A 13,819-nucleotide genomic window follows, 5' to 3' on the forward strand; every position below is an offset into this window, starting at 1 on the left:
ACGTATGTTCTATTCTAGAAAATCTTCCATGTTCTGATGAGAAGAATGTATATTCTGTAGCTGTGAAATGTCTTGTAAATGTTTGGTAGGTCCATTTGCTCAATAGTATGGTTCAACTCTCATATATCTTCATTGGTTTTCCATCTGGATGATCCGTCCATTGATGAGAGTGGGGTGCTAACATCACCTACTATTACTGCACATCTCCCTTTAGGTCTCCTTTTATTTTTTGCTGTATATTTGGGAAGTTTTGTGTTGGGTGTTTATGTATTTATGAATCTATACCTTTTTTGCTGAATCAAACATGTTATCAAACTCTAATGTGCTTTTTTGTCTCCTTTTACAGTTTTTGATTGAAAGACTGTTTTATCCTATATGAGGAGAGCTACTCCTGATCATTTTTGTTTTCTATTTGTGTGATATATCATTTTCCATCCTTGAGCTTTCAGCCTATGTGTATCTTTATTTGTGAAATGAGTTTCTTCTTAGGCAGCATATATTAGGGACTTGATTTCTTATCCATTCAGCCACTCTAAGTCTTTGGGGAATTTAGTCTGTTTACATTCAAGGTTAGTACTGATAGATAAGACAAACACTTGTCATGTTGTTGATTGGTTACTGATTACACCTGCTCAGTTATTGAATTTGGTAGTGTCATATATTTTCGTGATGTTTATTTCTAATGTAGGACTCCCTTCAGAATTTCTTGCAAGGCTGGTCTGGTGCCAAAGGAGACAGATGAAAGTACTATAAGTCAAATGATTCCTTTTACATGAAGTTAAAACAGGGAAAATCAATCTGTTAATATTAAAAGTACAGTGGTGTTCCCTTTGGGGAAAGGGAGATTGCTGATCATGAGCTATCATAGAGAATTTCACTGAGATTATTCGCATATTTTACTCATTGTTGTTTGTGCAGATGAACAGGTGTGTTCATGGACTAATAATTCATCAAACTTCTATGTTATGATTTATGTGACTTTCTATAAGAATGTAATAATTTAGTAATATTATCACCTGTGAAACAACATCCAAAGTTGTTTCTGATGTCATAGATAAACTATACATTCATTATTGTGATCAAAGTGCATGAAAACCTGTAAATAATTATTCAGAGGTCAGTACAATGTTTTGTTTTCTTTTTATTCTTTTTTAATTAAAATTATGATTGTTATTTAGGTATAAACTGGCACTTTTTCAGACTTCTAATCTAGGTTTCTGTTTTGTAACTGTAGGAAGTTAAGTCCCAGTACTGGTAGAAAATAATTTTGAAAATACTAACAGATGCAAAGATATTTTATCTGCTGTGCTTGTCTGTATGCATAGATGTGTGTGTGTGTGTTGGGTGAGAAAAATATTTATAAATTAATTTAAGGTAGTTAAGATTTAGACTACATAATATGGACCTCTTACTGGGAATGCTGATTGACATTTGGTTCTACTACATAACAACAGAAAAATGCAAGCATGGATTTTTGACAAGATAGATTGTACATAGAATTTACAGATACCATATTTTCTCCTTATCACCTATAGACTTTTTTTGGGGGTGGGAATAGACACATAAGTTGTGGCAAAACTTGTTTAAAATAAACAGAGAATATTAAGTCTACCATCCCATTTGTTCTAGTGAGAAGGAACAATATTTTATCTGTCTGTGAAACAATAATTATTTTAAAATCATACTTATATACTAAGAATATTAAGAAAATAGAGAGCGGCAAGATGGCGGAATAGGAAGGGAGCACACTATTAGTCAGGGGGGAGAGACAGTTGAATAAAAGTGGAGATACTGCAGGGTCAAGGAAGAGTAGGGGAAGAAACAGCAGAGGAAACTCTTCTGGAACTGGTGATTCACAGTGGACCTGCGTGGAGAGCGTGGGAGCCCAAGTTCGGGACACCAGCGGCAGAATCAACACATCAGCGCTGGAACACAAGGTGAGCTGAACCTCAATAGCCCAAGACACCAGTGGGCAAGCGGAAAGAGGAGACTAGAGGGAACGAGGCTTGAAACCCCGTGGGGAAAAGTTCACCAGGCTAACTAGAAGAGAGAGAGGAAAAAAAAAAGTGACCGATACGGACACAAGTTTCTCTCTCTCCGCTCACCTCTCAAAGGCGAGCAAGAAAAAGAGCAGGCGCCATTTTGGACATACGTCATAAGCAGGGCGACCTCAGGTCTGCACCAGCCCTGAGCCTAGCAGAAACACCTGACTCTGGGGGGAGGGGTGAAATAACAGGAGATTAGCATCTAACTTGGCAACCCAGTGGGAGACTGCAGGAGAATTGGAGCCCACACTGAGGGCAGCAGAGATTCCCTGTGTGGTCTTTGGGAAAGAGCTTCAGATCTCTGGCTCCTGTGGGTATATCATTTGCCTGCTAACTAACTCCAATTACGTTCAGCTGTGCGGAATTACTTCCCTTTTGAATCAAAAAAAGAAAGAGAGATTTACCACACCTAACCTGGGAGTGTCATCTTTGACACACCCTCAACCCTGAGGAACCAAACACAACTCTCAGTCCACACTCATCTCAAGCCTCTAAGGCTCCACCGAAAGCAGACAGTCCACTTAATATAGAGGCATAGTGTAACAAGAAAAAACACCACAGTGAAGAAACCAAATATCTCCAACATGCCAAACAACAAACGCAAAAACCAAGGTAACAAGAACAAGGAAGACACTATGACGCCCCCAAATGGAAAAGACACCCCAATTCAAGATTATGAAGATGATGAGATAGAAGAAATGCAAGAAGCCAATCTCAAAAAATTGATAAGAACATTAAGAAGTTCTCAAAAACAAATTCTTGAACTACAGAAATCCTTAATGGACAAGATAGAAAATCTCTCTCGTGAATATGAAAAATTAAGGAGGAATCAAAATGAAATGAAACAACTAGTAGAAAAAGAAACTGTGATAGTGACAAGAAATCATAATGAAATGAAGGATTCAATAGATCAAATGACAAACACATTAGAGAGCCTTAAAAGCAGAATGGGTGAAGCAGAAGAGAGAATATCAGACTTAGAAGACAGAGAACAGGAAAGGAAACAGGCAAACCAAAGAAAAGAAGAAGAAATTAGAAATCTAAAAAATATTGTTGGGAATCTACAGGATACTATTAAAAAACCCAACATTCGGGTTCTAGGAGTTTCTGAAGGCATGGAGAGGGAGAAAGGATTAGAAGGCATTTTCAGTGAGATACTAGCAGAAAATTTCCCAGGTTTGGAGAAGGACAGAGGCATCTTAGTACAGGAAGCTTATAGAACCCCTAATAAACATGACCAAAAGAGATCCTCACCACGACATGTTGTAATCAAACTCACCACAGTGAAACATAAAGAAAAGATCCTAAAATGTGCAAGAAAGAAACGTCAGATTACTCTTAGAGGATCTCCAATTAGACTCACAGCAGACTTCTCATCAGAAACCCTACAAGCTAGAAGGGAATGGCGAGACATAGCCCAGGTACTAAGAGAGAAAAACTGCCAGCCCAGAATATTATATCCTGCAAAGCTCTCATTTGTGAATGAAGGTGAAATTAAGACTTTTCATAGCAAACAGAAACTGAAAGAATTTGTTGCCACTCATCCTGCCCTGCAAAAGATGCTTAAAGATGTGTTACACACAGAAACACAGAAACATGGTCACCAATATGAAAGAGGGTAAAGGAAGGAAACCTCACAGCAAAAGATCACAGGAAGCTCAATTTCTCTTTGACATAGAATTAAACGCTGATGCTCTGTTAAAGCAATGTGTTAAAGTAATCTATTGTGTTCTCTTGATGTCTGTTAAATTCTAATTATTCAAAAACAGCTGAAGTTTTATTAAGAGCTATGGGTTATTTAAATATGTGCTTATTTTCAAAGATTTGAATAATCACCTGCAACAATGATCAAATTTGGTCTATGTTATGTCATGATTTTAAGAAATCTTATTTCAACCAGATATTTTGGATTTTGAGCCTTCTTGGCATTCTTGACAGGCATTCAAAAACTCAAAGTTTCAAACAATCTGGTCTCTAAAATTTCCAGTAAATCATGGACTTTGGTTTTTCCAGTTTGGGCCCAACTGAAAAAATTGAAGGACCTATGTCTCTCATCTTATAGAGACACCAACTAATCAGGCTATTTGGAATATATTAGAAGGACTGTCAAGGCCGGCGCCATGGCTCAATAGGCTAATCCTCCGCCTAGCGGCGCCGGCACACTGGGTTCTAGTCCCAGCTTGGGTGCCGGATTCTGTCCCGGTTGCCCCTCTTCCAGGCCAGCTCTCTGCTGTGGCCAGGGAATGCAGTGGAGGAAGGCCCAAGTGCTTGGGCCCTGCACCCCATGGGAGACCAGGAGAAGCACCTGGATCCTGCCATCGGATCAGCACGGTGTGCCAGCCGCAGCGTGCCGGTCATGGAGGCCATTGGAAGGTGAACCAACGGCAAAGGAAGACCTTTCTCTCTGTCTCTCTCTCTCACTGTCCACTCTGCCTGTCAAAAAAAAAAGAAAAAAGAAAAAAAAAAAAAGAGGTACTGTCAAGATGTGATGTGGTACCAAACTTTAAGTTTCTATAATGGAAAATGCTATTAATACAAATGTCTAAGAATTAAAAAGTCTAATGATCTTGTGTTACTAGTCATGATAGTTATCTTAATGAGAAAGCCCCAGAAGCCTAAAGGGTTAAATACTTGTAAAATCCTACAGGTGCTTTCAAAAATACTGTGAAGTAAGCAAGTGCCTCTTGTTGGTTGAGGAGTTTATAATTTTAAACATGGCAACCTAAAGTCTTTTGTCATGCACAGTTAATATGATTTGTTGCTCATAAAACTAAAGCATTGTTGGTTCTGTGTTTAGCTGTCCTCCTATAGGTTCTTATGGACGTTTTCCAGCCACTTCTATTGCATTCAGTACTTTGGGATGGCTCTGTAAACAGATGAAGCCAATAATGTATTCACAGTACCAACTGAGAGAAAGTATGGTTAACTGAGGTTACTAAAAAGAAAAAGCAATTCAAATCAATTGGCAATCTACAAACAGAGTTAATGATTTTAAAAGCTAATATTAAAATTGCTATATCGGTGTACTATGCTATGTTATATGTGTATACATATTGTATGTCCACATGGGGAAATTTTATTAAGAATTTTATTTTAATCGGCTTATAGATAAGATTGTCCATAAATTTAAGCTGCTAAAATCAATCAATGATACATTTTAATTTGTGTGACCTGAATCTGTGTATCATTTGTTTTAACCTTGTTGGTAGAAAGAAACTAAAAACATTTTATATGGTTGTGCTTAAGTTTACTGGTTAAACAAACTACACCATGTTAGATATTTAAGAGGTGTTTTCAAATACATGATTCTTAAAATTTATAGAAGGCATTGGACCTTCTGGTAAATGTTTTCTTAAGTTGTTATCTAATGGTTGAAACTGTTTGCTAAGTATTCATGTGATATTGCTATTGTCAGCAAGTGATCTAGGAGTTGCTCCCTCATTTCTCTATTCTAAGCCCAACTTATTCTTTCATTTCTCTATTCTCTTCAAGGTAGGAAATTAATTCTATTATGAAGGAATCTGTAGGATGCACAATTTAATCTTTAGACCTTATAAAAGAGATGGCTAACATTTTTCTGTAATAGCATAGCCAAAATAAGAGCTTAAATTACAATCTCATAGCTAGATTTACTTCGCCATTAGTGACGTAAACAGTAAGTTGAAAAAACCTCCCTTTCAGACCAAAGGGAAAGAAAGTTTTAAAGTGAGAATATAATTTTCCTCATGGGCATTGTCTACCTTAGAAAAACTACTACAGAACATGCCTGTGACTATAGACTTGTAATTCAGGGCACCGAAGTTTAGAGATGGGACTTGGGCACTCCCTTGACTTGCATCCTTTGGTCTGCTTTAACACAAACCAGGAAGAAAAGAAAGCTAGGCATCAGAAGCAATGGGTGGCAGGCCTATTACTGGCTGATCTGTACAGTGATCTGCCCTCAAGGAGACCCAACAGGCCAGTCCACTGCAGTGGCTTTCAATGTGGTAAGCCTGGGCTTCAGCAGAAGTCAGCTTATGAAGAGCCCTGGCATTTCTGCCAAGAGTTGGATCACTGGAAATGGATCTGCCCTGGAGTCGAAGGATGCCCAGGTCAGACCCACAGATCTTATTGGCTCTAAGCTGAAAAGCCCTTCACTCAGCCCAACTTCCAAAGTGACCACTGCAGCTGAGGGGACGGCCAAGCAGGGTCAGCAACATTGCAGGCAGAACTGTAAATTTCTTGTTAGAGATGCCACCTGCCTTTACCTGGCCAGCTCTCCTCCCAGGCCAGCCAAGTAATGAAAGTCAACAGAGTGCCTTCCCCTAGGAGGTTCACACCTCCCTTAGGATATACCCCATGTGAAGAGATAGATAGGTCTGGGCCTCTGAATTTACAAGGCCTAAAGCCCACCAGATTATTATCAAGCCCCTTCTATCAGGTTCTATTTGCCTCTCAATCAGAAAAATTACTTGTAGCTTAGATAGCACCTTTCTTAGCTCCTCTAATAATGACTCTGTCCTTTGTTCTAGACCCTGTCTAGCACACTTGGGCCTCATTCCTTTGTAATCATAACCTCTACTCTACCACCAATGGCTCTACTCCCAACCTGTGTGTACTGATGGTCCTCTTCCCCACTTAATTGTTCAAACCTGGTTAATGCCACTCTTAGGATCATTGGTTACTATCCTCACTCTGCCTTTTATGACCTTGTCTAAATATGATCAGAGTCGGCAAACTTGGAATGCTTCCATAGCCTTGGCAACTCATGACGACAGCCTAGGGTGGTTACTGGCACCATAAACTAGAGTGTCAATTTGTTGGGTCAACAACAGGAGCCACTGTGCACTTGCTCCTCATGTGGGATCTCTGTCCTTAATGTGCTGTACATTTTGATTTAATGCTATAAGTAGTACTCAAACAGTATGTTTCATTTTGTGTTTCTATGTGGGTGCAAACTGTTGAAACCTTTATACTAAATTGATCTTCTGTATATAAAGAGAATTGAAAATGAATCTTGATGCAAATGGAAGGGGAGAGGGATCGGGAGAGGGGAGGGTTGCAGGTGGGAGGGAAGTTATGGGAGGGGGAAGCCATTGTAATCCATAAGCTGTACACTGGAAATTTATATTCATTAAATAAAAGTTAAACAAAAAAAAAAGAAAACCACTGGAAAAAAAAGAATATTAAGAAAATAATACAAAAATTTTTCTTAAAGAAATCATTGTTTTGGTTTTTACTTTTTAGGTTTTTTAAATCAGCTTATTTATTTGAAAGGCAGAGCTACAGAAAGACAGAGGCAGAGAGAGAGAGAGAGGTTTGTCATCCACTGCTTCACTCCTCAGATGGTTGCAGCCACCAGAGCTGAGCTGATCCAAAGGCAGGAGCCAGGGACTTCTGGCTCTCACACGCGGGTGCCAGGGTCCAAGACTTGGGCCATCTTCTGCTGCTTTCCTAGGCCATAGAGGAGAATTGGATTAGAAGTGGAGCAGCCAGCACTTGAACCAGTGTTCATAGGGGATGTTGACGCCATAGGTAGCAGCTTTACCTGCTATGCCACAGCACTGGATCCCAGCAGCCTTGTTTTTGACATGTGGGATGTTTTTAGACTGGGTCATTATTATTATAGGAATGCAGCACTTGTCAATCAAAAACTTTCAAAAAATGTTAAAAGTCCACATATAAATGATATCAGGTAGTGTTTTTGTATCTGTGTATGGCTTATTTCACTTAGCATGTTGCCATACAGGTTCATCAATATTACTAGAAATGTCAATAAGCCTCATTGTGAAGACTGAATAACACTCATTTGTGTCTATAGACTATATATATATATATATATATATATATATATATATATACATATATATATATTATTTGACAGGTAGAATTTTAGACAGTGAGAGGGAGAGACAGAGACAAAGGTCTCCCTTCCATTGATTCACCCCCAAAAATGGCCGCTACGGCCGACGCACTGCGCCAAGCCGAAGCCAGGAGCCAGATGCTTCCTCCTGGTCTCGCATGCCGGTGCAGTGACCCAAGCAGTTGGGCCATCCTCCACTGCCCTCCTGTGCAACAGCAGAGAGCTAGAGTGGAAGAGGAGCAACCGAGACTAGAACCTGGCACCCATATGGGATGCCAGCGCCACAAGGTAGAGGATTAACCAAGTGAACCATGGCACTGGCTCCCAATAAACTATATTTTTTAATCCGTTCATCTATTAGTAAACTTGTTATTTTCATATCTTGGCTATGTGGAATATGCCACAGGGAGCATGGCAGGGCCAGCATTTTGGCATAGAGTTCAAACTGCAGCTGTAACTGCATCACATGTGAGTGCTTGTGCATATCCCACCGGATGCACTTCCAATCCAGCTCCTTGTTGATGCACCTGGGAAAGCAGTGGTAGAACAGCCCAAGTCCTTGGGCTCCTGCACTCAAGTGGGAGACAAGGAGGAAGCTCTTGGCTCCTGGCTTTGGATTGGCCTAGTCCTGGCCATTGTGGCCATTTGTAGTGTGAGCCAGCAGATGGAAGATCTATCTCTCATCTCTCTCTATAACTCTGCCTTTCAAAAATATGAATCTCTTAAAATAAATAAATAAAAAATAAACTTGGGAGCATAGATAATTCTCAAAAGTGATTTAATTTTTTTCATTTGGTATACACCCAATGGATTCATTGCTAGGTCATAGAGTAATTGTATTTTTAATTTTTTTTAACTTTTATTTAATGAATATAAATTTCCAATGTACAGCTTATGGATTACAATGGCTTCCCCCTCCCATATCTTCCCTCCCACCTGCAACCCTCCTCTCTCCTGCTCCCTCCCCCTCTCCATTCACATCAAGATTCATTTTCAATTCTCTTTATATAGAGAAGATCAATTTAGTATATATTAAGTAAAGTGTCTTCCTTGTTCTTGTTACCTCGGTTTTTGCGTTTATTGCTTGGCATATTGGAGATATTTGGTTTCTTCACTATGGTGTTTTTTCTTGTTATACTATGCCTCTATATTAAGTGGACTGTCTGCTTTCAATGGAGCCTTAGAGGCTTGAGATGAGTGTGGACTGAGAGCTGTGTTTGGTTCCTCAGGGTTGAGGGTGTGCCAAAGGTGACACTCCCAGGTTAGGTGTGGTAAATCTCTCTTTCTTTTTTTGATTCAAAAGGGAAGTAATTCCGCACAGCTGAAAGTAATTGGAGGTAGTTAGCAGGCAAATGATATACCCACAGGAGTCAGAGATCTGAAGCTCTTTCCCAAGGACTACACAGGGAATCTGTGCTGCCCTCAGTGTGGGCTCCAATTCTCCTGCAGTCTCCCACTGGGTTGCCAAGTTAGATGCTAATCTCCTGTTATTTCACCCCTCCCCCCAGAGTCAGGTGTTTCTGCTAGGCTGAGGGCGGGTGCAGACCTGAGGTCACCCTGCTTATGACGTATGTCCAAAATGGCGCCTGCTCTTTGTCTTGCTCGCCTTTGAGAGGTGAGCGGAGAGAGAGAAACTTGTGTCCGTATCGGTCACTTTTTTTTTTCTCTCTCTCTCTCTTCTAGTTAGCCTGGTGAACTTTTCCCCACGGGGTTTCAAGCCTCGTTTGCTCCAGTCTCCTCTTTCCGCTTCCCTGCCGGTGTCTCAGGCTATTGAGGTTCAGCTCACCTTGCGTTCCAGCACTGGTGTGTTGATTCTGCCACTGGAAACCCGAACTTGGGCTCCCACGCTCTCCACGCAGGTCCACTGTGAATCACCAGTTCCAGAAGAGTTTCCTCTGCTGTTTCTTCCCCTACTCTTCCTTGAACCTGCATTATCTCCACTTTTATTAAACTGTCTCTTCCCAGACTATCAGTGTGCTCCCTTCCTATTCCGCCATCTTGCTGCTCCTTCCGTATTTTTAATTTTTTGAGGACTTTTCATACTACTTTCTATATTGTCTGTTTCACTAACATACATATATGTATCATGTTTCATTTTCATATATATGCCTATTATGTCACATACTTTCAATATATAAAATAAAATAAATTAATGCATATATACATTTATTGAAAGTAAGATAAGCAGGAAGTATGGTTGATGCTACACTAAAGAACAGCATTCAGGAGGGTGAATTCAATTTAGATTGTACTAGGGATGATTTAGCTGTCTCCAGATTTGCTTCCAAGGGAATCAGAAGGTAGACAATCAATTTCTCTATTCTGGATGTGGATCATATTGAAGATTTTGCTAGGAGCACTGAATATGCCACAGAATTAGAAAGTCAAGGGAAAATATAGCAGGAATTAAGGAGCTGTAGCTCTACTGGCAATCAGGGTAGTGTTTTGTGTAAATTGTACCAATCCACAGATTTAAGGGGAGTGAACCAGTGGATGGAAGACCTCTCTCTCTGTCTCTACCCCTCTATGTAACACTTTCAAATAAATAAAATAAATCTTCAAAGAAATGAAATGTCTCCATTTTCTAATATACATAGAATTTTACATTAAAATGTTAATATAATAAGAAATTTTTTTAAAAAAATCTATATTTAATGGTAGTTCCCATCAGGAAGCTGAGTTTAAAATTATGGATTCTATAGAGAAGGTGTATTATGCACTAGCTAAGACATTGCATGGAATGCCAGTTTCCCTTATCAAAGTAATTGAGTTCAAGTCTTGGCTCTGTTCCAGTTCCACCTTCCTGTTAATGCACATCCTGGTACATTACATGTAAAGATGGCAATGGCTCAAGTACTGGAATTCCCACCACCTGCATGGAAGACCTTGATTGATTTCTAGTCTCAAGCTTTGGCCTTGCACAGCCTGGCCTGTTGGAGGCATTTGGGAAATGAACAAGCAAATGGATGATCTCTGTCTCTATTTCTCTGACTTTCAAACAAAGAAAAATATTTTTTAAAAACTTTATAGTCTTTTTTATTATTGAGATAGCATGTTTTCATTTTAAATTATAGTCAAAGTCTTTTTTTTAATGCTCCACTAAATAGAGTTCAACACAAAAAAAGCAAAAAGACCATAGCTCAGCAGAAACACAAAGGTCACAAGCAATTTATTTCCATTTGATTGTTAGTGATAAAAGTAAGCCATATGATAAGAAAATGCCAAATGGCCTTCATTTTAATCTCTTTAGAATTAGAAACTCATAATTAATAATTTGGACTTGTTATCATTGTATAGGGAAATATGTAAAATCTTGTCCACAAATTACAATATTCCATCACTTTTAAGATACATTTTTCCTATACATTAAGATGTACTTGAATTTTTTGCTTTGCTTCCTTTCACCTCTCAGTAAACAAGTCAAATTTATTCTTTGTAAAGATTTATCATTTTTGAAAGTTATTCAGATAACTTAAGTCATAAGTGCAATGAAGTTTAAAAAATGTAACTAAAGATAGACTGACCTTTTAGATGGTAAAAATATTTATTTTTGAGCCATATGGTCAGCCTCGGGCTTAAGACATTAAAACTGAGGCTGGAGGGAGTTCCAACCATGACACTGATTAGTACATATGTCCCCACATTAGGTGCACCAAGACATCAAGAAAATCTGTCTTGACAACTTGTCTGTTGTCATTAATGCAATCCATGCAAAAGGAAAGGAATCATTCTTGGAGCCATCATTGAATGGGTTTGCTAGAATCACAATGGTTTCCATAAATTTACTTGAGACACTATTTTTGCTAAGATTTACAGTGAGGAAGTGAACAAACCAAAGTTTTTCTGGCATCCCAGATTAGTTCATCACACGTATCTCCCGTGATATTAAGTCTGAAGTCTTAGAATATTTCCCAAGGAATAAAAATAAACTGGACTACTAAATCTTTATCCTAAAATGATAATAGGCATTTTACATTTCTAGATAACTAACTGAACCTATCTAATTAATTTTTTGAAAGTTACTTTTTCCCAAATATAACACAGTTGAATAGTTATTTCATCCTGATTCCTCTGTTATAATTTTAAGGAAGAGTGAACCTAATTCCTCCTTCTAAATTTTGTATGCTTTCTTCAAACTGAAAAGCATGTTTATAAAGATGGAGAATGGCAAATTGATGTGACAGCTTGTAAAATTCCATATTTACTCTCCTTTCTTCATGATTTAATGTTAGAGCCATGATGCAAATCCTCTAAGGCTATCATCTCACCTTATCATCCCCAGACTTGACATTCTAGGGCAATATAAAAGGCTGACTGGTAAAAGGAAGAATATTGAACACATATTTACAGATTTTGATGTGAAAACAAATATGCTTGGCAAGTCTTCTGTGGTCTCTTTATTTACAATTTTTATCAAAGTGATAAAGTACAGTCCATTTTACCATACAATTTGTTTTTTTCTATTATTATATTCATCGTCATCCATCTATTTTTAAGATTTATTTATTCATTTGAAAGTCAGAGTTACAGAGACAGAGCAAGAGAAAGGTTTTCCATCTGCCAGTCACTCCCTAAGCAACCACAACTGCCAGGTCTGAGCCAGGTCAAAGCCAGTAGCCAGGAGCTTCATCTGGGTCTTCCACATGGGTGGCAGGGCCCAAGTACTGGGGTCACCTCCACTGCTTTTATCAGGCCATTGGCCAGGAGCTGGATAGGAAGTAGAGCTGCCAAGACATGAACCAACCCCATATGGGATGCCAGCATCTTAGGCAGTGGCTTTAACCACTATTCCACAATGCTGCTCATAGCATCCATCTTTAAAACAAAGACACAATACTTTTTCCAACTTATGAAATATGTTTTAAATGTGTCTTTGATGACTACTTTTTTCCAAGATAATTACTCAATATTAGAGATTTTGAGCTTTCGTCTCTTCTAATGCAAGCCTGATCTACTGGCAATACAGTTGAATGATCAAACAGTATCATGTCTAAAATGGTATCCTTGCACTACAATTTAACATTTCTAATGTAAAATTATGTAAAATGTTAAACTGGTGACGAGTATTGATTAAGAAAATGGAATATAAAAATATGCCAAGGGGGTTAGTAAGGAAAGTGATAAATTGTAAATGATACATGTTAGTTTGACAGAAGGATTGAATAATAACTCTCAGGAACCGATATAGAAGAAAGGATTAGATAATTGTGGTAGATGAGAAGTAAAGTAGGCTATGTCAGAGATGTCATGGAAAAGCAGATGAAATAATGGGGACTGCTCAAGATTTACCTTTTTTCAAACCATAGTGGATGGGTGAGCGAAGGGCATTGTTTCGGTTTCTACTATTGAAGAGGATTTGATTTGTCTTAGCTGAGGATATACTCACGTACTGGTACAAATTTTATCAATTTAGAGGCTGCTTATCAAAATTTATTGTGAAAAAGCATCTAGGAAATAGTAATTACAGGCAGAACCCAAGGAAGTACAGCCAGTTCTGTCTTGGGAAAAGACCTATGGATGTTTTGGAAAGGTGTGTGTAGTAGATTAGGAATGAGATCTTTGATTTTACATAAGAAGATTTAACAAAGCCTGCACAGCAAGATGGATATTTTTGAGTATTTTATAGCTTTTGTGGTCTCAACTAACTGAAACATCATCAGACCCTCCAAACTTGCAATATTCAAGTCTATTTGCTGATCTTGACTCAGTTATCACAACTATGAGACACATCAATGCTTTATGGATTTACTGTTGATCTCACAGTGAACTAGCCTTAAATCTAGCCTTGGTAAGTTAAGTCTTAAGATTAGTTCTTTATGATATAATTATTCTGAGTAGCCCTATGAAGGAGTCTTAAAATTCATGAAAATACATATTATAGAAATTGTTTCAAAATTTTTTACACTAAATTTTTTTTTTGTTTTTTTTTTAA

The sequence above is a fragment of the Lepus europaeus genome, chromosome 5 (assembly GCF_033115175.1).
Source record: "Lepus europaeus isolate LE1 chromosome 5, mLepTim1.pri, whole genome shotgun sequence".
NCBI classification, from domain to species: domain Eukaryota; kingdom Metazoa; phylum Chordata; class Mammalia; order Lagomorpha; family Leporidae; genus Lepus; species Lepus europaeus.